Here is a 24,773-nt window from a genome sequence, read left to right as displayed (position 1 = left end):
GATATCCTAGCTATTAAGAAGCTATCTTGACAGGGATCTGGGGAGTCTAGAGTAAGTAACTTAGAACAATACCTCTCACAACATTCTGAACACATTACTCTTTCATCCCTCCCAACCCAACCCCGCCCCACCCCGCCCCACCCCACCCCACCCACCACTACCAGCTAACCTGTGACAATGAAGAGTACAGCCTTTAACAGCCTAAATGACAAAATCCTAATTGTTTGAGACACTTGGCTTACCTTAGAGATTTAATACATTTTCATTCAACTTTGTAAGATTTTTTTGTCAGTTGAAGGGCTATAAGGTTTTTAATTCATTCTTCAGTGACTTAGCCATTTAATTGTTTGACTTTCTTTTCCTCTAAAACTGATGCTCTGATAAATAGTGCTTAATCTGGCAGTGTTCCTCTCCCTTTAGACAGACCAGATCATACTACTGAATACAAGGGTAGCATACATGAAAAGCAATATAAACCAAACAGACAGTAATGTAGCCAAGTGACAAACACTATATCTGAACAGCCAAATATTTAAATTCCCTATTTGGGTGAGGTAATAAAAGCAACACCTCACTTTTTTTTTAATTGAAGAAACAGAAGTAGTCCAAGTAAAACGTGAAATCAAATGATATCTGGTCAAGCATATTTGAAACACAGACTTGAAAAAAAATGAGAAGCCAAGGAAAGAAATATAAATCATGTTTTGTTAAGAGATAACATAAATAACATGGTATAGGTGGCTGTTATTCCTTCATCTAGTTCGCAATTCAAACTCTTAAATAGCTCATCATTTTGTTTAAAATCTTAAATGCATTGTTGCTATATATTTCTCAACTTTAAAGAGCTATACTGTTTAAGAACTTCAATGTAGAAGCAGTTCCCCAATGACTCCCTCTACTTGAACCTCTGGTGTAAATAAAGAGAAGCAAATCAGCACTTCTAAAATAGATTCTAAAATGCCTTTCACTTAAATAATTTAGAGGGCTATAAGTAGCTCAGTAAGAGCCTTCCTAGCAAGTACACAGACCCTGAGTTCAAATCCTCAGTATTCTCCTCCTTCAGCCAAAAATTTAAAAGGCATTATCTCTTCTTGACTTCAGTAACATCTACATATCAAATTGCTCATAATATCTACAGCATTTGGGGAGGAGGGAGGGGGTATGAGGGACAAGGTAACAAACAGTACAAGAAATGTATCCAATGCCTAATGTATGAAACTGTAACCTCTCTGTACATCAGTTTGATAATAAAAATTTGAAAAAAAAATATCTACAGCATTTGGAGAACTGAAGGCTCAGCCATTCTAACAACTGGGTTTTATCAATCTGGTGGATTTAACTCTACGAAACCACCTATTAGACATTATTTTAAGTATCAATTAATAGGTATGGAGGACCTATTGTTTTCAGATTGGTATTTTAAAAGACATGAAACAATTTTTATGTGACTTGGCAGTAATTTACTTCTTCACATCCTTGAAATGTTTTGATCTATTTGTAAAAACTTTCTTCTCTGTTTTAGAGAAGGTCAACTTCTTTCAGTTCACTATTTTAACATAATCATGAATTGAAATAAGAACTCTTAGCTCTTTGGACTGACAAAGCTACCAGTATCCCATAGTCAACAGAGCCATTTGTTCACTAAAGCTGGTGATAATGCAACCTTTTGTTGGGCAATAAAAACATCAGAAACCTCATAGACTCTCTCTGCATTTTCCCCCAGTTTTCACCGTAGGAACTGTCAAAGTTTTCTTATATGCCATAATTTTAACAGTTAAAACATTATTATTCAGAAATTTAACCTCTTAGTTTAAGTAATTTAATAACATTTTAACCACAGAAAATTATTCCTAGATAAAACTGATACTTTAATTATTCTGTTGTTTTCCTGTTTCCCCACTTGGATCTATCTGTATTTATATAGATATTCTGTGCCATCTTCGATTGAGCAACTAAACAAAAATGCTTATAATATTCAAAATGAAAAGCATTAATGCTCATTTATCCAATCAGCACTAATTGATCCCATTTCAGCAAGCTAGGCACAAATGACACTGCAAAGATTAATGTGACTAATATGTAACTCCTACAGCCAAGCAAATCTTAGGGAGCAAGATGGGCATCTAGAAAAATTGCTTTAATGAATCTGTAATATTCTTAACTACTAAATATAATAGCATGAAGGATAAAATTAAGCTTGGGAGGTTAGAGACTTCTGAGGCTGAATGAAGAGTAATGTATATAAGTCAAATAAATAACATATACAAAGACAAATGGTTCTAACACCTTGGTGAATTCAAAGATTTCTAATTCATTTTAAAAATTAATATATTTGTAATTAAAGGTTATAATAGGTTATGCATGTAAAAAATGTCTTTCAGTTCATGAAAGATCACGTTTGTATTGCTTTAAAAATCTCCACTTTACCCCGGGCAATGGCAGTCATTAAAAGCTTATAGTAAGTAGATGGTACTTAGGTTGTTGGGGGGGTTTTCATTGTTGTTTTCTTTATTTTGCAGTGCTTTTTTTAAACTCAGGGCCTCCTGCTTGCTAGGCAGGTACTAGACCACTTAGAGCCACACCCATCTTATTTCTCCGTTTCAGATTACTTCTGAGCTACCAGAAATACCAAAACCTCCAATTTTCAGTAACATCAGAATACATAAAGCCTTTGGGAGTTAAGGTACCTAAAAAATAAAGAATTGCTATAATTTTCAATTAAAAGAAGAATTTTTTTTAAAAAAATCAAAGAAAAAAGTATCAAGTAAACATCAGTTTCCATGAATTGGAAAATCATGTTAGAGAATCATGTTCCCTCATTGTAATCCTTATTATGGACATCTCCAATGCAGTTTGGCTGGTGTCCTTTCAAGCACTCTCTCTTAGTCTTCTACCCACCTAAGCACACACACCCCCAAAGCTACAAAGGAAAATTCAGCTCTAACATGACTCCAGGCTACAGTAAGTCAGTCTAACATGACCCAGGCATATCAGCATTTCCAGTGGTTAGCTATTATGAATAAATCTACAATATTCTTGAAATAAGTTTTGTAGATCCGTGTTTTCATTTTCATGGTAAAATTATTTTCTCCAATCACAGCTACTGACTCTAGAAAACCCAACAGCTACAACATGGATTAAATCTGAAAATACAAATGAAATAAGCTAGTCACAAAAAGACAAATATTGGACAATTCCATTTACATCCAGTACCCAGAATAGTCAAATTTAGAGAAAGTAGAACAGGTTGCCTAGGGTTGGGTGCGTGCGTGCGTGTGTGTGTGAAGAGAGATAGTCAAATTTAGAGAAAGTAGAACAGGTTGCCTAGGGTTGGGTGCGTGCGTGTGTGTGTGTGTGAAGAGAGAAGAGTGTGTTACTATTAATGAGTAAAGAGTTTTTATGCTTCTGTGAGATGAAAAATTCTGGAAATAACTAGGCTTATTGCTACTAAATTATACATTTAAAAATGGTTAAAATCGTAAATCTTACATATACTTTAGAAAAAGATCCTTTAGAAAAGTGACTGAGCTCCCTAGAACCCAGAAAATAATGAGTACCTAACATTTGCTAAGGACAAGCAATTCAGTCACTTGGTCAAAGTGGCGAAAGGAAACAGAAGCAGTCTGACTCTTCCAGACCCCCACTTATGACCACTCCAATATATTCTTTCAAGCAGCAAAAGTTAAAGAATTCGCACACTGTTCAAGTTGCTCAAGTACTTCATGGAAATATGAAATAGCAAAACTCAAAAAGATAATCCCCCAACTCCAGTGCTCTGATGCACATTTCAATATAACACCTTTAATAGCATGATTATTAGCAAAACAATTTTTTATCTTTATTACTTACAGCTTATACCTACACTTGGCAACTGTAACAAAGTTTTAAAATGTTGATGGTTTGCTGGGTGCACAGGCATTTATTATACTTCCCTAGTTATTCTATGTTTAACATTTTCCACAATTTTATTTTTCCATTTTAATTTTTAGCCATCAGTATAAAAAAATAAGAAAACAAGCCCTTAAAAAGATTATTCTAGGGGCTGGGGATATGGCCTAGTGGCAAGAGCGCTTGCCTAGTATACATGAAGCCCTCGGTTCAATTCCCCAGCACCACATATACAGAAAATGGCCAGAAGTGGCGCTTCGGCTCAAGTGGCAGAGTGCTAGCCTTGAGCAAAAAGAAGCCAGGGACAGTGCTCAGGCCCTGAGTCCAAGGCCCAGGACTGGCAAAAAAAAAAAAAAAAAAAGATTATTCTAAGGCCAAAACTAACAGGCAAAGCAGAAAGCAATGGAAGAAAAGGAGGTATTTAGAATAATCTTTTTAGAATACTCTCGTAAGCAGAAAAGAAGTCTTAATTACATAGCTTTTAAATAAGAAAAAAAAAGGATAAAATAATAAAGCTCCAGAGCATTTGAGAATCAACACCTTTCATACACAGTTTCAGCTCTAATGACATTAAAATGTCCCTTTTCTTTTTAATAAGATGCCAATAGGGGCTGGGGATATGGCCTAGTGGCAAGAGTGCCTGCCTCATATACATGAGGCCCTGGGTTCGATTCCCAGCACCACATATACAGAAAATGGCCAGAAGTGGCGCTTTGGCTCAAGTGGCAGAGTGCTAGCCTTGAGCAAAAAGAAGCCAGGGACAGTGCTCAGGCCCTGAGTCCAAGGCCCAGGACTGCCCCCCCCAAAAAAAAGATGCCAATAAAATCAGAAAGAAAACATTTAAATTATGGCCTTTACTAATATAGTCCCAATACAGGTTAGCAAAAGACAGGCACGATTATTCAGGCCTGTAATTCTGAACTGAGGAGGCTGAGATCTGGAGAACTGCCATTTGAGGCCAGCCCAGGCAAAAAGCTCACAAGACCCTATCTATCTCAAACCAAAAGCTGGATGTAGTGGTATGTGCCTGTCATCCTAGAACTACACTGCAAGTACAATAGGATCATCAGAATCCAGGTCAGCCCAGGCCATCTGCAAGACTCTATTCAAGAAACAAAGCACCAAGTGGCAGAGCACCTTCTTGGCAAGCGCAAGGCACTAAATCACCCCCCCCCCCGACTTCTGCTAAAACAAAAATGATCTGTTGAGTAGCTTTTAAATTTAGGTATTTTTATAACTTTCTCTTTTGGGGGGTGGGGGGAGAGAGTGGGGGTGGAGTTGGTCGTGGGGTTTGAACTCCGGGCCTGAGCACTGTCCCTGAGCTCTTTTGCTCAAGGCCAGCAACCACAGGGCCCCTTCCAGTTTTCTGGTGGCTAACTGGAGATAAGAGTCTCAGAGTTTCCTGCCCAGGCTAGCTTTAAACTGAGATCCTCGGACCTTAGCGTCCTGAGTAGCTAGAATTACAGATGTGTGCCACCAGCACCCGGCAATATCCTAAATTTTTTTAACAAAATAATTATGCACTACCATATTGTTTTAGACACTATGACACAACAGGATTAGACTGTGCACTCTGAAAACTTTCTACTGTAGAGATTGATATTAGTTAAATATCATAACAGGGATCAACTATGAGAGGACACATACTAGGGTAATTAACCCTAGTGTATATTCTGACTCAAGAAAGGGTTTCTCTGCTTGAATAATCTTTACACTGACATGTGGGAGATGTTTAAGAGGAAGGAGGAAGCCAGGTAGTTCATGGTAGTTCATTCCTATAATCCCAGTACTCAAGAGACTGAGACAGGAGGATCTCAAGTTTCAAGGACAGCCTTAGCTACACAGTAAACTCTTGTGTCAGAAAAACAGGGAGGGAATATAGGTCAAGTTAAGACTAGGCAGGGTAAATAATATGTAATCAGCATGTGGGTCACAAGAAGGAAATCATATTAACCTGATCAAGAGAGCACAACTATTGTCTTTACAACTTAGTCTTGAACAAAATTTTATGTGGACAATTTCAAACAAAGTAAGCAGAATAAATACTGAGTATCCTACCCAGTGTGAACAACCATCAGCATTCTACCATTCTCGATTCCCCCTGTATCTACCACCCTTCTCACCCAATTCAACTATTTTTATAATTTTAAGATAAAACTTATATACCCTGAAATACACATGTATACACATTTAGCATCAATATTCTCCATAATCAAAAAGCCATCATTGTTTACAACTTCTATTTTTTTTAACCACAGATTAGTCTTTGTCCTAGAACTTGGTATATATAAGTGGAGTCATCAAGTATTGCATCCAACTTCTGCTGAGTTTGTCTATAAGATTCATCTATGTCATTTTGAGTACACCTATACTTATTACTAAGTAGTATTTCTTTGTATGCCAACTCTGTAATACAGTAACCTACTAACACCTGGGCTACTTCCAGTAGTTAACTATGAATGCCATAAACACTTCTTTTTAAAAAATGTTTGTGCTCTGGATCTCTTTTCTCTCTTACTCTCCTTTCTCTTTGTCTCTTCTTCCTTCTCCCTGTCTCCCCACGCTGCCATCGTGTGCTCTCTCCCCCCAATACATTCTCTTCTGCCTGGAAAAAAAAAAATCTCTTTGTGAACATATATTTTCAGTTCTCTTGGGGAAACACTAAGAAGTAGAATTATTGGGTCTAAAGGTATGCTTAAACTTATAAGCTCAGAGGTTGCCCAGAGTGGCTCTACCATTTTATTATCTACACCTGGAAAATTTGTTGTTAGTCGTCTTCTTTTTAGCCTTTCTGGCGGTTCACATCTATATCAATTTATCTACCTACATATGAAATAAAGAACATCAGGGGGCAACAATGCTTGCAGAAAAAAAAAAAGAAGAAAGTAGATTAAGTCAAGCCTAGAGAAATTTTTATTTTCAATGTAATGACTAGGCCAATGAAGAGAAGCCAATTGAAAAAGTTGAAGAGTACTATGTTAGGGACAGAAAGCTAAAAGGTAAAAGGAAACATTTGTAACAATGTTACAGCCTGATGAAAGGCTGTTATGAATCAAACTATGTTCCCTTGGCCCCAAATCCACTGTATTTGGACACAGGGCTTTTAAAAATATGAATAATCCAAGATAAGTGGTATTCTTATAAAAGAAATGATACAATGTGATACCATGAATGAACATATCTCCAAGGAAAGACCATGTGAAGACAGACTGAGAATGAAGGATTCTACAAGTCGAGGAAGGGCTGCAGAAGAAATCATACCTACCAACACCCAGATTGTGAGAAATGACTTGCTACTGTGAAAGCCACACAGTAAATGGTCTCTGGTGGCAGTCCCACAGTGACTCAGACATAAAACAAGAGCAAATCTAAACTATACTTACTGCTAATGGCACAGAAGCCATTGGAATCACTAGCAAATACTATCCTACTAGAATTAACAACAGAGGGAAGTAAAAAATGAGAAACAAACAAATAATGATTTCAAGCATCTAGAACAAATAAGTAATATGGCACCTGTAAAATCTTCTATTTTGAGCCACTGTGCTGTTGTTCTGCTTTTTTTTCACTACTGTCTTTAAGTAATTCCACAAAAGGGTTTCAACTTAATATGTCTGTTTATAATAAATACAATGTGTCTTGATCAATGTTGTTCTGTTTTAAAGAATTAAGTATGTTAAAATATTGATGACTATAAGAATCTTATACATACAACAAAAGGAGACACTCAACTTAAGGTGGAAGTGGAGGTGAAGCAGAGCACCAGCCTTGAATGAAAAAGCAAAGCAAGAGGCATGTAAGCATGTATGCACAGTGTAAGTAACCCAGAGCACTCTCTATTGTAAAATTAAGGTGGAAGAAAAAAAACAGGAACAAGTGAACAACTGAGAAGTACCACTGGGTGCAATTGTCACTGGAAAGTAAGAGGAACAGTTCTGCATAGAAAGAGAACATACACTGTTGGAGGTCTGAAAAGAATGAATGAAAGAGTCATGGGGAAGATGAGAAAACTTGTTGACTAACATAGGCTCCAAGCAATTTTAGTATTCAATTGTGGCTGATGACCATAAATGTATCATATATATTTGTAATTACATGAATTTGTAATCATATGTAACCAGATATTTATTACTGCAGCCTCCAACTGATAGAGGAATAGAAAAATATAATTAGGTTAATACAGAAGGAGAAAGGTATTGCCAGTCAAGTGGGATAAATGTATAAAAGGAATTTAGGAAGTGGAAGAGACAAAAACTATGAAAATCAGAAAGCTGATGTCTGAAAATAAAAAAGTCTGTGAGTAGTTATAATGAGAATAGCTAATCTAGCATCCTAGAAGGATACAGGTATTTATAGTAATGATTTACTAGTTAGAATAGTTACTAACTTGGAAATTCTCAAGTCAATGTGTAGGATAGCCTGAAGGGAGGAAAAAGCAAAACAAAACATTAAGACAGGATGCTGGCAAGCCAGCCACACAGATGAAAAATATCAGAAAAAATTACTGTAGGTCATGCAATCTTGAGATTAGAACCTGTATGCTGCTGCTTCCGACAACTAAATACAATCTACCAGAGATGCAAGGAATGACATTGTTCTCAATGCTTTATATGTATAAACTTTGTTAACTTTTATAGTACTCAGCAAGGTAGAACATGATGAAGTGCTACTACTGGTGAAGACCAAAAAGCATAGTTTAAGGAGAGTTAACCCCATTTTAATTAAGATTAAAATTAACTGCTCTCTTAAACCACTGTTGACAGCCTAGGACAAGCTTAGAACTCACTGGCACCTCTGCCAAAACTTCTGAAAAAGCCAATGTTTCACCACCCCAAATCCTTATTAGGAAGCAATTCCAAACAAGAGCATATACTAATGCAACTAATTAAAAAAAAAAAAAAAACCCTAGCACGCGTGTCTGTAGATTTCTGCTGGTGGCTCACGCCTGTATTCCTACCTATTCAAGGTGAGATCTAAGGATTGTGGTTCAAAGGTAGCCAGGGTAGGAACATACATGAGAGTCATTTCCAATTAACCACCAAAAAAAGCCAGAAGAAGAGCTGTGGCTCAAGTGGTAAAGTGCTAGCTAGCCTTGAGAGGAGAAAACAAAACAAACCAAAAAAAAGGGGGGAGGGGAGTAATAAATATAACAGGTCCAATTTTTAAGTGTAATTTTAAGTAAATATTCTATCTCCTGGAATAGTCTAAAAATTATAACCAAACTTTTCTGTTTGGCTATTTTAGTACTGTGCACTTAGCAACTTCTGCTAAGATCAAATAGCATTATAGCAACTCAAATTTAAGAGCAATTAAACTTATACCTCAAGAGGGCAGCATTTCTCACAGGACAGACAAGTCTGAAACAGAACTGTCTTAAGAAACAAGAAATGCAGGATGAAAGTGTCTTATAAAAATCTTTCATATGCTAACATACATTGTGAATCTTCAAGAGGCCATTATTACAGTATACATATACTTTCTTAAACTTAATCACAGAACGCTTTTCTTCAAAGTACCAACCACTTCCAGTGACTACTGCCACAGAATGCACTTTGGAAACAAACCAGCAGACAAATTCTCTCAAGGTTAAGCTTTTTATCACCACACTGTTGACTCACACCTGTCATCCTAGCTACTACTCAGAGGGCTGAGATCTGAAGATCACGGCCGAAAGATCACAGCTGAAAGCCAGATGAAGCAAAGAAAGTCCACAGACTCATTATCTTCAAGAAATTACAAAAAAAAAAAAAAAAAAAGCTGGAAGTAAAGCTGTGGCTCAAGTGGTACAACACAAGTCTTGAGTTCCTATCTGCCAACGAATATCAAATAGGTATTAGAAATTTATTGCTATTATAGCAGATTGCTCCAGCTATGCCAGGAATTTCAAAAGATACTGGTGTTTTTATCCCACTGTAAGATACACACTGAAAATATTTCAGTTTAGCTTTCTGAAGCAGATTTAAAAAAAAAAAAAAAGGCAGCCTGGCTATCAAGTTGTTAAAATTGTTTAATATGGACAATCCAATGATAAGAACTGAAACCAGTTCATAGGAATGTTGAAAATAACAGAAGTTAAAATCTTTTCATTTGAAAATCTTGTGCTCTTTGCTCACTGGTTGAATACTGGAAGAATTTCACAAATTTACTCCAGAATTAAATCTGATTCAAGAAAGTAATGTTTTTCAATAATCAGTAGTCAAAAGCAAAAAAACAGCATCATTCTTTGTTTTCTTACTTCCATCTCAAAAACAACTGAACAATTAAGGATTGAAGTGCACAGCTTAAGTGATAGAACACCTGCCTAGCAAATGTGAGGCCTTGCATTCAAACACCAAACCACCAAATAAAATTCTGTATTAAGTACTGTCCCTGGTATCTTCCAAGTTAAATTACACTGATCTGTAGTATTAAGTCCTCTTGCTAAGAAATTGCTAAGTTACAAAATAACTCATGTGTCCCAGAAGTTGTCTTAATAAATCATGTCATCAACTTTTTAAAAATTTATACTAACTAATTACTGGGAGTCAATAAGCAATTAAATAGAAATATAAAAACGTGTAAACACCAAATGCTGGCTCACACTTGTAATCCTAGCTACTCAGGAGGCAGCAGATTGCAGTTCAAAGCCAGCTTTGAGAAGAAGAGACTCCTATCTCCAAGTTTCCAACAAAAAGTAGAGCTGTGGCTCTGCTGGTAGAGCACTACCCTTGAGGGAAAAAGAAAAAAGCTCAGGGACAGTGCCAAGGCTGGCCCTGAGGTCATGCCCCAGGAACCATACCCAATAAAAGTATAGAATTTTCTTAAATGCTTAACTGACACATTTCTTTAGAATCTTAAGTCTATTTGAGAGTTAGGTAGAATAGAAAGTTCCACAAAACATGAGTAAATTGATACTTTGATTCCCTACTTACACAAACTTTTAACATGCATCTAAGCACCTAGAAGGTAGATTAAAATAAACTGCTGAATCCAGGTGGGGACTGAGCAATCTGTATTTCTACCAAATTGGCTGATTGTTAATGATGACAGTACCACATTTTGAGAACCACTGGTAAAGACAACCCACAGATAAAAATCAAGATTGAGAGATGGCAAGAGAAAGCAGAGCTGACAAATGGAGAGAGGAAGGGCGGGTGAATATAGTCTAATAGTCGATGTGCATATGTAAAAATGGAACTAGGTGTTTGAGAAGGGAGGGATTGGAACAGATAAGAGAACAGAAAGGATGACATATACCAAGATGCACAGTACTCAAACTAATATGTTGACTTGAAACACATCTGTAAAACTACTTAAGGATCATTTTAAAAACTGACAAAAAGATGAGAGGAATTCAAAAGAGATGGAAAAGAGCTTAATCACACTAAATGAACTTAAGGTCTAGGCAATAAAACAGAAGTCAAAACACAAAATCAGGGGCTGGGAAGGTAGCTAAGTAGTAGAGAGCTTGCCTAGCATACATCAAGTCCTGGGTTCCATTCCTCAGTACCACATACACAGAAAAAGCTGGATGTGGCCCCGTGGCTCAAATGGTAGAATGCCTAGCCTTGAACGAAAGAAGCTCCAGGACAGTGTCCAGGCCCTGAATTCAAGCCCCAGGATTGGGAGAAAAAAAAAAAAATACCTAATCGGACACCAGAGGCTTATACCTATAATACTAGCTACTCAAGAGGCTGAGATCTGAGGATCTGGGTTCAAAGCCAGCCTGAAGTCCATGAGACTCTTATCTCCAATTAGCCACCAGAAAACTGGACGTGGCACTGTGGCTCACTGTGGCTCAAAATGGTAGAGCTCAAGCCTCGAGCTGTGGAGTTCAAGGACAGCGCTCAGGCCCAAAGTTCAATCCCCATTTATGAAGGATCTGGCTACCAAAACTTATTTTCTATATTATGTCTGGGAAATCTCACAACATCCTGGGAGAAGATACTATCTTGGCTAGCACTCTACCACTTAGAGCCACAGTGCCACTTCTAATTTTCTGGAACTTAATTGTAGATAAGTCTCTGGGACTTTCCTGCCAGGGCTGGCTTTGAACCACAATCCTCAGATCTCAGCCGGCTGAGTAACTATAGGATTACAGGCATGAGCCACCAGCGCCCGGCACCATCTTTTATTTTGGTTTTTTTTGTTGTTTTGTTTTGGTTTGGTTTGATTTTTCAGGTGAGAAAGCACTGGCTCCTAATGGAAAAGTGACCCCTCTCCTTTAAAGGTTCACAGTTCAATAAAGGGACAAGAAAAATATACTTTATTTTAAAAAGATTAACCAACTCAGTTAATAATATCTAGAAGGTAGAAAATACAAAATGGGGAAGAAAGGAAAACACCTTAAAAAGCGTCACTAGCATCTCCTCTCAAGAAAATGATAAAGATTAACAAAAGTTGAGAAGCTGAGGAGGTTTAAAGTTTCTGGGATAATTAAACATAAGTTGCAGGAATAAAAGTTTTGAAACAGCTGATCTAAGTTGTGAGGAAATCAGAGAAACAAGACTACGGTTGCCTTAAAATAAGATCTAGCTGTAGTTGGAGACATTTAGTCAATGCATTGCATGTGTTCCCACCACCAAACACTCTAAAGCATAGCAACAGAAAGAATAAATGAATAAATAGATCAATACATTTAAAGGCAAATAATAGTAGTTAATGGTAGCTTCACCATACAAAGTACAACTAAATTTCATAAGATAGTAAATCATCTATTTTTGCATTATTTTGTAGACTTTGACTCCTTCAACCAGAAAGTTAAGATATTAGATCAAGCAGATATTTTTATGTTGTGTTCACTTATATATTAATGCCTGGTAATCAGTAAGTAGTGCTGCAAAATAAAAGCAGTATTCAAAATAATGACATTCAAGAACAGAGATCACATATGCCTTCAGCATTTAAAAGAACACAGCAACCTCGCAGAAATAACTCATGGTAACTTAATACTGCAATATTTATTATTAGTGCAGCAGTTAGCATTTACGTATTGCTGAGAGGAACACAGCTTTATCTGCTCAATCCTCTTAATTACCCTATGAGGGAGGTAGGTACTATTATTATCGTCCCAGTTTCACAGGAAATACATGGAGTAACTAGCTAGCCCATGGTCACAAAGTAGCCAAGCTGGAAACTGGGTCTATCAACTCAGAAGTTGCCTCTCAGCTACTAGGTCACATACAGAATTACAAGTATCCTTCTTAGGCAAAGCTGGGGAACCCTGGCCAACAAGAAATAAAGACAAAACAAACTCCAGTGTTTAGTCAAAAAGCTTTTGTCCAAGCCCTTCTCCTATAGGATACAGAGGAAATAAATTCTCCCACCCTCGAAAACACTGTTCATCCAATACAAAATGAAAATTCAATAATTTAAAGAATCCAGATGTTGAAAAGCCAGGAACAATAATCAATCATTGAGTCAACAATTCAAAAGGTAGCAGATAACAAGTGCTAATACCCCAGACTACAGCACGAAAAAATAACAGGGTGTGACCACTGACTAAAACAGACCTCAAAACTTCCGGAGCCATTCCTGTGGTATATGCGTCTAGTAGTCCCTCCCTCTTTGTCTCACCAATCCCTTGTTCACTCCATCTCTAGTCTACTGGATGGTTCTTGTTTAAAAAAAAAAAAAAAGAAAGAACTGTGTTTCCTGCTATAAATTTCTAAATCCAGTACATTAAAATTTTATATTTCTCTTAATTTAAAAAATTCGGCTTGCCTGGGAATGTGGCTTAGTGGTAGAGTGTTTGCCTAGCATGCATAAGACCCTGGGTTCAATTCCTTGGTACCACATAAACAAACAAAATAAATCGGCTTAAAAATACTCATTGGAAAAGTCCTCCCACAACCACCTGAGCTACAGCACCACTTCCAGTTTTCTGATGGTTAATTGGAAATAAGAATCTTATGGATTTTCCTGCCTAGACGGGCTTTGAAGTACAATCCTCAGATATCAGCCTCCCAAGTAGCTAAGCTTACAGGCATGAGCCACCACCACCAGTACCCAGCTCCCGAAGTTTATATTCCCAAATTCACATGGAAGTCAATTAGGAGACTTACCAATGACATAAAATGGCCCAAATTCTTACCCATACAGCAACAGCATTCTGGTAGTATGCACTTACAACTAATCAGGAAGATATCAAACATGCTTTTCCCACAACTATTCAGAATCTAGTCATAATTACAACTTTCCGAAAAATTCTGAAACGTTAAGATCCCTAGAGACACAAGCCAATTGCTACCAAAGAAGAAAAATGTCAAATACTAAAATATTTTAAAAAACTAAAATACTCAGTAAATTAACCAGACTGGAGGCGGGGGGGGGGGGGGGAGTAACAATGTTCACCAAGAAATGTACTCATTACTATGTAACTAACTCCTTTGTATATCACCTTGACAATAAAATTAAATTGAAAAATATTAACCAGAACCATTGACAGATAACCCAACCTAATTTTTCATTTAACCAAAAATCCAAAGAAAACTTGCCTTAGGAGGAAAAATTAACTCCAGCACTGGTGACCAGATTTATAATCCTAGGTGCTCAGAAGCTGAGACGTGAATGAAGATTTAGGTTTGAAGCCAGCTGGGGCTCACAATTCCAGAAGATCCTAAATAACCAGCAAGAAGCTGAAAGTGAGGGTGTGGCTCAAGTGGTAGTCAACCTTGAGTGGAAAAGGCTGAGCCAGCATCAGAAAAAAATAAGTAAATAAAGTTAAGAGATTAAACATAGGAGCTTAGAAGATATCTAATACTAAGAAACAGGTCTCAATTTTTTTATAATGCCTATGGATTTTTTTGGGGGGGAGGGGGTAGTGCTGGGGCATGAACTCAGGGCCTGGGCACTGTCTCTGGCCTTTCATTCATTCATTTGTTCATTCATTCACTTAGCTCAAGGCTAGTGCTCAACTATTTGAGCCACAGCTCTGCTTCCATCTTTCTTGGGAGTTTAGTAGAAATGAAGTCTCATAGACTTTCCTGCCCAGGCTAGCTTCGAACCACAATCCTAGATCTCAGTTTCCTGAGTAGCTAGGACTACGGGCATGAAGGCTAGCTGGATTTTTAATATATTCACCTTAAATATACACTTTTATTAAATAAAACAGATTACATTAAGCAGAGCTAAATTGTTCTCAAAACAGAAAATACCTTCCAAATACTAAAACAATAAAGCATTTATTCCTTGTATTGGCCAGTAAAACACTAATTATCCAAGCTTGAAGCAAAAGTATTTTCTGAAAACTGATACACTATTCAAAGAATATTTAAAAAGAAATGCATATTAGTTATTTTGTGAAAAAAACAAAAATTATATTATTTCTAAATAAAATTCTTTTGATCTTAGTTTGAGATATAAATAATAGTTAAGTCATCATTTCCATGGTCTTTAAAAGCTTTTTATCTACAACAGATAAACAGACTGAAAAATTAAAGGAACAGCTGAATTATATTCTGATATTTCCCAATGGACAATTAAACCAAAGTTACTATCAATGATAATCAATGATGTTGGGGGGGGGGGGGGGAGGGCCGGGACTCCTTCCTATTCATTCCATCCATGCACTTCTGAAGTCTTTAGAAATGAACTCCAATATAGTTAGATTCAAACCAATCTTTTATTTCTTTATAAAGACAACAGTTTTCTCTTAAAAACTAGAGAAAGTTTTTAAGACTATTTAACAAAATGTTAATGAATCACTTACTTCAGATACTTTTGTAAACACTATGTAATTCAATAATATTTTTCAAACCAAGACCTGAATTTACACATCTAACAATATAAAAGCCTTTTTGCTCTTTTATTTACAACACATAGGTTTATGAGACTCAATAAAATGAGAGGTCATATAAAACCCAGTGGGTACTAGACTAAAAGCTTTGCATATTGTCTTATGTCATTTAATTCTCATAACAACCTTGTGAAGGACATGTTTTCCCCATCAACAGGTGCTAAAGCCAATATTAAAAAGATAAGTAGTTTGTCCAAGGCCATGTAGCTAAAAAAAATGTACTCTCTACCTAAGTCTTCTGCCTTGAAAGTATGAATGTATCTTATTAAGTAAATGAGACAAGAACCAGCAACTCATTGATGTTTCCAGGTGTGCATGATTTCAAGCCCTGGGTAATTATAAATTACAACTGTGGATGAAGCTAACCCTTCTGAGACCTTAGAAGGCCATGAAAAGTTATTCCCCCCAGAGTCCCCTAAAAGCATGTCATACTAAAAGACTGACAAATTATGCATTCTTCTAAAAAACAAACTAGCAATTTGCCTTGTGACTTCATCTATGATGCGTATGTTAGTGGGTTCAAAACTCAAGAAATCTGGAAGCAAGCCAGGCATGGTAGGGTAACTCCACTAAACCCCAGCACTCCTGGTACTTGGGAAGCTAAGGTTAGAGAACTGAGGTCCAGCTATTCTAAGCTGCACGGTGAGACTGTCTCAGAAAAGAAAGGATGGAGGGAAGGGGAAAGGGGGAGAGAGAGAGGGAACTTAAGGTTAAAGGATTGAGATCCAACCATTCTGAGCTGCTACAAAAGAGGAAAAAGAGGGAAGAGGAGGGGAGGGGAGGGTGGGGGAAGGAAGGAAGAAAGGAAGGAAGGAAGGGAGGGAGGGAGGGAGGGAGGGGAGAAGAGAAACTCAAGTAACAGTTATGCATACCGAAAGACAACTGGCCTTCCAAACCAGTGACTTCCATATATGTGCCGATCTTTTTTATTCTCATTCTACATAATACAGTAGAAATATTTACATGACATTTACACTGTACTAGGAACTAATGGATAATTTAAAGCATACAAGAGGATATGTATGGGTTATATGCCAATACTACTTCATTTTGTAGAAGGAATTTGGACATTCTTATGGCAACCAATCCCCCAGACACAGAGGAATAACTAAACTATATAAAGTAAAAGCAGTTGAAGCTTTAAAAAAAAAAAAAAAGGAAAATCACTATTATAAGTGTTTTCTCCCTTGCAACAAACAGGGAATCCTGAGATAAGATTTATGAAACCAGGGTAAAGTATCATCCACATGAAACAAATGGTTTGATGTTAATTGTCATATAAAAACTGCATACAGTGTGGCAGGGTGCTAGTGGGTGAGATTTAAGGATCATAGTTTGAAGCCAGACTGGGTAGAAAAATCCATGAGACTCTCATCTCTAAGTAATCACCAAAAAGCCACAAGTGGAGCTGTGGCTCAAATGGTAGAACGCTAGCCTTAAGTAAAAAAGCTCAGGGACAGCACCAAGACCCTGATATCAAGTTCCAGGACTGGCATATCCTCCCCTTACCACCACCCCCAAAAAACTTACACAAAGTAAACTCTTTTCTAGATAAAATACTTCGGAAAACATTTAATCTCGAGTACAGAAAAGCTGTTTGTAGTCATTTAAGTGATCTATCAAAATACAGTACCTGGGCTGGGAATATGGCCTAGTGGAAAGAGTGCTTGCCTTGTATACATGAAGTTCTGGGTTCAATTCCTTAGCACCACATATGTATAAAAGCCAGAAGAGGCGCTGTGGCTCAAGTGGCAGAGTGCTAGCCTTGAGCAAAAAGAAGCCAGGGACAGTGCTCAGGCCCTGAGTCCAAGTACCAGGACTGGCAAAAAAGAAAAATACAGTACAATACAATACCTGAAATTACCTAAACAAAAACAAAATGTGGACCCAATAATTCCATATATCAAATTAGTCCCTACAAATATAAATAAGAATTTAAGTAATATTAAACTTTAATGTTCTTATAGTTTGACTAATTTTTGTCTGATTCAAACTAACCATAAATACCTTTAATTTACCTTCAGAGTAAATACTTCACAACATATTTTTAGAACCTTTCAAAATTATACACAACAAGCCTCCTCATAAGTACTTTTGGCCATGATATAAAACCAATATATCTATCACTATATGCCATCTTTGGATAAATGTGAGAGGCCTCCTCTACTTTCTATCTGCAAGTCTTTATCAATAATATCACCCTTGTTCTTCAATCCATATTCATCGTTATGAAGGCAAAATGTTGCCTTGCCTTCATACAAGACACTCTGCTTAATGAATAACCATTTTAATACAGCCCAGAGGAGTACATCTCACCTAGAAAAAAATAGACCACCAAAATAGCCAGCTTTGGCTTTGTAATATAATGAAGCCAATATTCTATGTTTGTAGATCTGCAATCCTCTATAGCAGAGATCTGTAAGTATTGACCTACAAGTCAAATCCAACTACCTCCCACTTTTATCTTCATGCAAATTCCACTGGTCACAGTTACACATTCCCTTCCCTATTGTATACAGTTGCTTTCACACTGCAAAAGAGGTGAAAGTTGTAACAGAACATGTGACTACAAAACCTAAAATATTAACTGGTCTATAACAAAAACTGTTTGCCAATCCTTCCTCTGTATTATGTCAAAGGGAGCACAAGACTTCAGTAACCATCTCCAAAGGACAATGGAGTGAATGGGCAGCTGCTAGCCTACACATAGACTTTGATGTCATCTAGCTGAGACACATACAAACATACTCTCCAAGACTGACTAACCATCTCATATTATTAATCCCAAAGTTGCAAGGCAAAATGCTGAAGTTACCACTCCCCTACTATCAAAATCCAACCTTTCTCCCAGTTATTAAAAGGCTACCTTTTCAGTCCACTTAAAGGATTCCACCAACAGAAGAAAATGTTGTGGAAAGTGGAAGAGAAATGGTCCCAACAGAGTATGTATTCTAATTCCTATACCCTCACCCTAGAATCATTGTGACCTGTCTCCCTGCCAACTATCTGTTCCCAATCTTTAATCCTTGTTAAAGTCAATACCAGATGCTAGCCACAAAAAGTCTAAATATTTTAATGCTAGATTTTGTTTTTTAATAAAAAGGCTTTCTTAAAAACAAAAAAATTAAAGCACTGCTTTGCCAACACAGGGATATCCCCTCCATTGTATGGGACACAAAGACACACACCAACTGCAAGCAAGGGAAATAGCATTCCCTGTCAGCTATTTTTAGACCCAATTGATATTAATAAGACCACACTTAAGATGATCATTAACACAAGGTAAACTTTAAAAATATGAATTTGGAGAAGCAAATCTGCCTATTCATTTATAAATTCTTTAACAATGAAATTCTGTTTTATTAACTTAATCCCAAAAACTAAATACCAGATTAAGAATCTGTAGCTGTTCCAAAAATACAAAATCATATGCCACAGGACTAAATTGGTGGTCATGTTTAAAGGCTATTCCTCCCTTTTCAAATATTTTTCAAGTATCATTCACTTACAAAATACCTTTTTCTTTTTTTTTTTTTTTTTTGGCCAGTCCTGGGCCTTGGACTCAGGGCCTGAGCACTGTCCCTGGCTTCTTCCGGCTCAAGGCTAGCACTCTGCCACTTGAGCCACAGCGCCGCTTCTGGCCGTTTTCTGTATATGTGGTGCTGGGGAATCGAACCTAGGGCCTCGTGTATCCGAGGCAGGCACTCTTGCCACTAGGCTATATCCCCAGCCCACCTTTTTCTTTTTTGTTGAGGAAGTCTCATCTAGTCTCTGCTCTTACTATTCCTTTGCTTAATCTAATGTAAATCCTATCTCTCGAAATACCCATTTCTCAGTTCTTTACTCCCTACTAACAGTCTCAGAAACACATGTTTTGAAAATCACTCCAGCCAGGCACCAGTGGCTCACGCCTATAATCCTAACAACTCAGGAAGCTAAGATCTGAGGATTGAGGTTCAAAGCCAGCCAGGGCAAGAAAGTCCATAAGACTCTTACCTCCCATTAACCACCAGAAAACTGAAAGCAGCGCTGTGGCTCAAGTTGTAGAATGCTAGCCTTGACCTGAAGAGCCCAGGGACAGCACCCAGGCCCAGAGCTCAAGACCCACAACTGACAAAAAAAAAAAAAAAGAAAATTACTCCAAACTCTATACTGTCAGCCTATCACTCATTTAACTATTTTAATGTCTTGAATTATCAATATCTAACTCTTAATTCAAAACTTAATGTCCAAAACAAAGTGCACTGCCCTGTTTATGAATTCTTTCTTAACAAGAAACTACTGGCACAATAAAATACTAGACATCCTGGTCCATCCCTCCTTCTGATAGCCCCTAGAATAATGTCAGTTCTCTTTTAAAAAAATCCTAATCTAAGCATAATGTCTTTGGCATAATTTCTTCCCAATCATCTAAAACTGCCCTTTTACATCTAAAACTACCCTCTCAGGAACATTGTTGTAAATTGCTTGTTGACTTGTAAGAGACCATCTACAGTCTATACAAACACAAACTGGCCTAAACTCCATTCAATAACCTTCCTCTATATGTATTTCCATCCCATCAAACTAACTTCCTAATAAGATCTGTCTCCTATGCCTTTAAATTCCAAAAGTCTTAAGGTTTTTTGTTGTCTCCATGTGATTTTTTTCTTCCTGAAACATACTTTTTCAGGTTCAGCTCCAACTAATTCTGTGTAGGGCGAAGTCATCATTTCCCTAATGAAAATGTACAACTACATTCACAACTATAAAACACCAATCAAACACAGGACCTGGCACCTCATGGCCTTAATTAGTATTGGTTCATATCTCCTTTCCTACAGTTTTGAGCAATTTGCATTTGATTGCTTCTGCCATCCATAAGTTTATAAAAGCTTATCAAACATAAACACACCAAATATTGTCATTTCTACCCAAATACTCAAAAAAGTATTACCATGACTGTTAACCAAATTATAGTAAAGCAATACAAGTCCTAAACTGAGTAAGCAATTTTGAACAGGTACAATCTACATTCAAACTGTAGTTTTATAGCTTATGCTCCACTCCTTCCCAAATATCAGCCTATAAAGATTAGACTTCTCCATCACCTTTGGGAAAAATGGAATATACAACTTTTTCAATGTCATAAAATAAGGAAACATAACCAAAAACTATTTTTCTAAGTCTATATTTAACCTTACATCCCACTATCTGATATTCTCATTCGTTCTCATTTAAAATACAATTTACAGTTCTTACAAAAGCATAAGAATAACAGAACACTGGGCTGGGAATATGGCCTAGTGGTAAAGTGCTTGCCTTGCATGCATGAAGCCCTGGGTTCAATTCCTCAGCACCAGATAAACAGAAAAAGCCAGAAGTGGCGCTGTGGCTCAAGTGGTAGAGTGCTGGCCTTGAGCAAAAAGAAGCCAGGGACAGTGCTCAGGCTCTGAGTCCAAGCCCCAGGATTGGGGAGAAAAAAAAAAAAAAAGAATAACAGAACACCTAAACTAAACAAAACAGAAGTCACAGGGGAAAGCAAAATGATCAAAAAAACTTATTCTAAAAAAGTACTGAGAAAGATGACAGTAGAGAAATCATCAACATCTACAAAACCAGGAAGAGATAAGGTCAGACTTGATTTAGCATTTCACAAAACACAAACTGAATTCATCTTGGAAGGAGGCAAGTCTAAGATAATATAAAAGCTTATAAATTTACAGAATTATTATTTTAAAGAGGTAAAGTTTTGGACAATTGCATTTAAGAAAGTTTAAATCAATTCAATCATGATAAGGAATGAAGAAATTTGAATAGATAACCCCTATTTCTATTCATTCCTATAAAGCATCTCTAACCCTAATCCTGAAGCAGGGTTAGCAAGTCCACATTTTAGTTGTTCCGATGGACCAGAATTCTCCACCTATACTACCTATGCCTTGTTACAAAATAATTCCACTCAGCATTTAACCCTAAAGGTAATATATGTGAAGTGGTAGTAGCTTTGTGTGTGCAATGGCTCTAGGGCTTGAACTCAGGGCCTGGGCAGTGTCCCTTAGCTCTTTCACTCAAGGTTGGTCTTCTACCAGTTGAGCCACACATTCCCCCCTGGGCTGGCTTCTAAAGGATGCTCCAGAGTAGCTAGGATTACAGGTAGGAGCCATTGGTAGTCAGCAGTAATTATTTTTAGGTACTTTTACTTTGGTTCCCTGAGAAAATGCCCAGAATACAAGTTACAATTTTTATGGTCTTCAACTTTAAAATAATAGGACAAAAAAATTCTTAATAGAGAGGTAAAGATAAAATAATCTTATACCATGCTCACAAGAAAAAAAGTGCTGTCAAGTAAAACATCACTCAAAAAAAGTTGTTGGATGAAAGGGAAGATGTAGCAACTTTTATAAGATGATAAAGACAGTTAAGTGCTGTCCCTGTGATAAGTGCTCAATCAGTAGCGATTCATCAAGAACTTAATTTCCTGAGCAACTGTGCCCTCCTTTAAAGAGGAACGGTGGAGTAAGGAAATGGGGAAAGAAAACTCTGCACCAATAGGTACTAATATGTTAAAAAAAAAATCAGTTATGCTCTCAAGGAAAACCAAAAATAAGTGTTTTTCTTTTACTTTCGAGGGTTCACACGGTAAGTGGTTCCCACGTGGGATTCCAAGAGAGTTGCCCAGAAACAACTGCCGCGCTATATCACAGCCGGTGTAGCAGGAAAAAGGTACAGTACAGAGATATCCTTTGTGCGCACGGAGGCTACGGCTTCCTCAATTTCCCTTCGCCAATTGCTTGCCAAAAGAAAGGTGCAGATTCCCCACTCGGGAGGCAGTCCCAACTCCTCAAAGATCACCCTGTACTGTGCAAGCTACAAGCTTTACAAAGCACAGGGCTACCTACTGTCTTTTCTCCGGTAAAGAAAGGGACACAGGGGATCTTCTCACCTCTACACACCAACCCTACGGCAACACACTCCAGCCACCCCCTGCAAAAAAAAAAAAAAACCTCATAACCAGCCGCGGCAGTTCTCACTTTCCATCCCGCCATTACCCCCCCCCCCCCCCCCACACACACACACACCCGAGGCTACTCACGCTGTAGAGAGGAGCCGCAGCGCCAAGAAAGTAGCGTGAGTCCCTTCCTTCTTGGGACCGCGGGGGGCAGCTGGGGAAGGCTGGGCGCGGAACTGTGCAAGAAGCGGTGCCGCTGTCGCTCAGCCAGCCACCCGGGTCTCTTCCGCGCGGCCCGCGGAGGTGGTGGCGGTCCCTCTCACCTCCTCTTTTCCTCTTCCTGGGTCTCAGGCTGGGGCTCCTGCCCGTCCAGGGCCACTTGTCCCGGGACAGTCACGTTTGGGAAAGCTCCGGATTTTGTTTTTATAAAGTTTCCTCTGGGCGGAGGCTGCAGCCGGCCCCCCGGGTCCCCCCCGGCCCCGCCGCCCGGAGGGCTGGGGCGGGGGAGGGGGCTCTAAGAACTCCCGGAGTCCTGCCGAGGAGCCGGGGGGCCGGCGGCTGGCAGCGGGAGAAGACCCCCCGAGGGGGTGGAGGGGAGGGGAGGGGAGGGGGAGGGAAGGGAAGGACGGCGGCGCCGGTCCGGCTCTCCCCGCCGCCGCTTCACATTGGGGTCCCCGCCCCCCAGGGCGGGGGGTGGCTGCCGGGCTTGGGGCTCCGGCTCATACACTTCGGGGCGCGATGCTACGGCCCCGGGCGGCTGGCTGAGGTAGCGGCGAGGCTGGGGACCCGGCCGGCTCCGCTCGGCGCCGCCCCCGCTCCCGGCTCCCGCATGTGTCGCCGCGGCTGGGACCCCCCTCCCTACACCTTGGGAGTCCTTCGCCCCGAGCCCCGGGACGAGGCAGCGATTCCAGCCCCGCCTCAGCGTCCTCTCACCGCGGAGCAGCTATCAGTCCCGGCCCGAGCGCGGCAGCCGCCTCCCTGCCCCCCTGCCGCCGGCTCCGGCTCCGGCTCCGGCTCGGGCTCTGGCTCCGGCTCCGGCGTGTGCAGCCGCCGCTGCCGGCCGGGAAGGTGAAGGGGGGGAAAGAGGAGGGCGGCCGCAGCTCCCGTTGGCCCGGGTTGGGGCAGAGGTCTCGGCGGCGGCCAGTGCACGGTGGCCGGATCCCTCAGATGCCCTCTCGCGCTCACTATCTCGGCGGCGGCGGCGGCGGCGGCGCCCGGAGCTCCGTTCGCTGTCTGCCTCGCTCGGTGCGGAGCTCTCGCCTCACTCCAGAGAGAGGGGCGGGAGGAGAGCGGCGCAGGCCGATGACGCAAGTCGCCTAGCAACCGCTCTCCGCCCCCTCCCTTCTCTTTCCGCTCCGAGGCTTCCACTGCTGGCCTTTTTTTTCCCTCCTCTCCAGCCACCCCGCCCTGGGCGACTCCGGCGCTTCCTGATGACGTTTGAAGGGAAGAGGAAGTCGAAGATCGGCGAGCGGGTGGGTGCGCCTCGGGCCGCGGGACTCGCTGCTGCTGCTGCTGCTGCCGGCTCCGCCGCCGCCACGGCCGCCGCTGCTGCTGCCGGCGCCGCCGCCGCCTCCTCCTCCTCCTCCTCCTCGGCCGCGTCAGAACTGAAGAGAGGAAGGGGAGGAGCCCAGCGGAGCCGGAGCCGCCGCCCGACCTCGCCCCTGACCCGAGGGCGGCGGCGAGGGCTGGCTCCGCGGCCGTTTCCTCCGGGGCAGGTGGGGGCCGCGCCACCTGCGAGCGGGAGGCCCCGGGCCGCGCGGCCGGCCTCGGTCGCGCACCCCCGAGAGCTGAGGCGTTCGGCCACCACCGGGACCTTCGAAACGCCGGACCGATGGAGAGAAGTTGCCTCACAAGCCCGGGCGGGTGCACGCGAGACCTGGCGGCGGGACACTTGGGGTCGGCCGAACAGACATTTGGCGAATGAATGAATGAATGAGTGAATGAATGCCTCTCGGAAATGATGGAGGTGCAAGCGCAAGGCCAAGATGAGAGCTGTGAGGGAGCCCCTCCCCCAAACCCCCCTAGCCGTGCAAAGGAATCGAGTGCGGCTTGAGTACCGAGTCACCACCTTGGGGTTCCGAGGGAAAGGGAATTGTCGGGGCGGGGGAGGGGAGGGAGGTCTGGAGGAAGAGCCCTCCTCCTGGGTATCCGAGAGAGAATTTAATAGTGCCCCACATT

The 24,773-nt window shown here is 40.2% G+C and overlaps 1 protein-coding gene across 1 annotated transcript in view; it reads right to left on the bottom strand.

Moving 5' to 3' along the window:
- Positions 1-23,878, bottom strand: part of Fbxw7 (F-box and WD repeat domain containing 7) — a 106,308-nt gene extending 82,430 nt beyond the window's left edge. The window contains exon 1 of the mRNA XM_048333759.1: positions 22,740-23,878. The gene's annotated coding sequence lies outside the window, so the exon portion shown is untranslated. The remainder of the gene's footprint in view (positions 1-22,739) is intronic.
- Between the last annotated feature and the right edge of the window lie 895 nt (positions 23,879-24,773).

This window comes from Perognathus longimembris, chromosome 24 (assembly GCF_023159225.1).
Source record: "Perognathus longimembris pacificus isolate PPM17 chromosome 24, ASM2315922v1, whole genome shotgun sequence".
Taxonomy (NCBI): Eukaryota; Metazoa; Chordata; class Mammalia; order Rodentia; family Heteromyidae; genus Perognathus; species Perognathus longimembris.
Note: the sequence above shows the minus strand (reverse complement) of the source record. Positions and strands in the feature narration are given on the sequence as shown.